At 34.4% G+C, this 2,929-nt stretch overlaps 1 non-coding gene across 1 annotated transcript; it reads left to right on the forward strand.

Moving 5' to 3' along the window:
- The first annotated feature begins 835 nt into the window (after nt 1–835).
- Trnat-agu (transfer RNA threonine (anticodon AGU)) lies at nt 836–909 on the forward strand. Its single transcript has one exon. It is a non-coding gene; the product is annotated as a tRNA-Thr (tRNA).
- The last annotated feature ends 2,020 nt before the right edge of the window (nt 910–2,929 follow it).

Genomic DNA, 2,929 nt, shown 5'->3' on the forward strand with positions numbered 1-2,929 from the left:
TCCCGTTTCACGGATTATTAGCCGTTAACGAAGTAAGCGAGATAACTTGACGAAAAGGAAATATCCTTTTGCCTCGAGCCACATCTTTAATCTATTTCGCTGGCTAAATCAGGAGGAAATCTTTTGATACCGGCAACCTTGATTACACCCTCGCGTTACGTATTCACAAACGAGGCAATCAAATTGAAGAAACAGAAATTCTAACCAAATTTCTTACCTAAGTACATGTTGCGTACATATTCCGCGATGATTGTAAACTAACGTACGAAAACGAAGAGACGAGATATAGTCAAAGTGAACGAAACTGAATTGCAGTTTCAATATTTGACGAGTTCGGCTGTCTCGAGAATATACTAGAAATTAATGTATTATAACTGTCTGCGTGAAAAATTCAAAAATACAATCGAAGGTCAATTAATTGATGGCGATATTTTAATTTAAACAATTCGAATTTTATCTACTTGCGCTTAATTTGCATACAATTTTCTTTTTAGTGGCATACGCATTTGTTACTACAACTCTTCATAAGAATAATATTTATACTTGCAGTTGCTTGCCGGTTTTACGTATAAATCAATTATTTGCATGTTTGCTTATTTACACATGTAAAATATTTAACTTGACTTGCTTTATTATTTACTTGTAGCCAGTAAAGTATTGTGAAATATTCTGCAATACAAATTATTAAATGTAAAATAATGTTTTAAAAGATTGATGTTATTCAATCAAATGAAAATTGGTCAGAAAAATATTTTTATATTATCTCTGTTTAAGTTTATTAATAAAACATTCACGATATATATGGAATTTGTGCGAAATTTTCAAACGTGCCAAAGGCGCCGTGGCTTAGTTGGTTAAAGCGCCTGTCTAGTAAACAGGAGATCGAGGGTTCGAATCCCTCCGGGGCCTGGTGATTCTCCCCAAATTTACGATCGGGGGTTTTTTTTTCCACTCTTTGCTTTTAACATTTATTAATCGAATACCTTTAGTCAATATCTTGAATTATTTGAAAAAAGATACTACTTACGCGCACGCATAATAACATTAAATAACATTTATTTAAGGGTCAATCAAAATCGAAATTATATATCTACGTTATACATATAATATTATACCAATTATCCATGTAAATTTATACGTAAGTGTAACTTTACGTTAGTTTAATTTTTTATTGTTGCATCAATATCATCTGTACTGTTACTAATTCTTTAGTTGGGTTATTATGTATCATCAGTTATAGTTTAGAAATGCGATATATTTATAGCGTTATGTTTATAAGAAGATTTTTCTATAGAAACACATCCATAGCGGGAGGTATCGAAAGAAGCCCTCAATGATTGCTTATCAAATGGCCGCGAGAACTTTTTAATTGGAAGAATATGGTGTCATTTCGACGTGCCTAACGCGAGTGCCGCAAAGTCTGGCACGGAACTTTGAGCAAGTTTTATCAGCCGTTATCTTTTATCGCGGTACTTCGCCAACTTTTTAAACCTCTGCTGGCAGGTCAGCATTTTTAACCCGCAAGACGTAAAGTTAAATATTCACTTCATGAAAGTGCCGTAAAGGGGCACAGTTTTCTCTTCTTAGTGGCTTCCCCTGCGTGGAACAGCGGCGAGGAATTCATTTGCTTCCATTGCGAAAACACAGGAACCCCGATTCGCATAATTTACAATTTCTATTTAAATTTCGGCCTTCATATTTACAACTACGTTCATGCTTCACTTTTTATACACCATATTGTATAGAAAGAAATAATCTAATTTCGTTAAAACTTTCTAATATACTAATTGAAATTACAATATATCAACATTTAACGTACTAAAATCAAAATTTCGCAATGTTATTTAATTCCATGAAAAAAAAACGGAAGGAAAAGATAGAGAAAATGTGGTTAAATATTGAATGAGATCAATAGAGGACAAGTTATGTACTTGCAGTAACATGAACAAACCAATTAGCTGGTTAAGCGGCCAAACCCCCATGAAATTCAATTGTCTTCGCCCCATGCGTCTCCCGGTTAACCACCCTTATATTTTCATCCTTCTCCTCGAACGTTCGAGCACCGTACCCGGAACTCCAACGGCCGTGCAGGCTCGCTATTAGGGTGTCAATTAAATTAGATCACCAGCCAACTTAGGGTGGCTTAACTGATAGAATGTCACATATATAGTTGGATACGTTCTTTCTCGCGAAAAATAGGTTAGCAGAAAAGAGCAATGTATTAACCGATGTTGGGCAATATTTTCATTCTCATTAAATTTCTGCCGAATGAGTTATGAATTTTTTCATGAAAATTTCATTATCACAAGTATTATTGCTTTTTGAAAGTTTTTGTTAAACTAATAAACAACCTCGTCCCTCAGAAATGGACAGATATGATAAAGGAAACAGATAAAATAGCATATTACTATTTGTGCAATATTGAGATTCAGCAATTCAGAAACAGTGGTCTGCGAACTTTTATACAATGCATTCCTTTTTGCCTTCAGGAAACTTTTCTCCTCCGTGTTACCTTTGGTCAGCAGAATTCTGAATTGGTTCCCATCTTAGATTCCCTCTGAACAAAGAGAATCTCGCGAACCGGAAGGAAACGGAGGAAAATTAAATTAACGTCGTCTATAATTCTTTCGACGTAACCGTAATTTCTGGTTGCGCTAGCGCTATGTGAACTCGATACTTTAGAATCGGAACGATACATATTTTTCTTTAATTTAAAAATTATTAATCAACTTTAAAATAATTCAACCAGCTGAGAAGAAATATTCCAAATATTTTACTTTGGTAGATTTGTAACTATCAGTTTGTTCGTAAGCAGAGCGCGATACAGTCAAGTTTTAGCTCGCGGAAACGAAGAATTCAAAGGAAACGGGGACGTTATAGCACGTAATAGTAAGTTATATTCTACAAATCACTCGACTGTTTATGAATA

The sequence above is a fragment of the Xylocopa sonorina genome, chromosome 7, assembly GCF_050948175.1.
Source record: "Xylocopa sonorina isolate GNS202 chromosome 7, iyXylSono1_principal, whole genome shotgun sequence".
Lineage (NCBI taxonomy): Eukaryota > Metazoa > Arthropoda > Insecta > Hymenoptera > Apidae > Xylocopa > Xylocopa sonorina.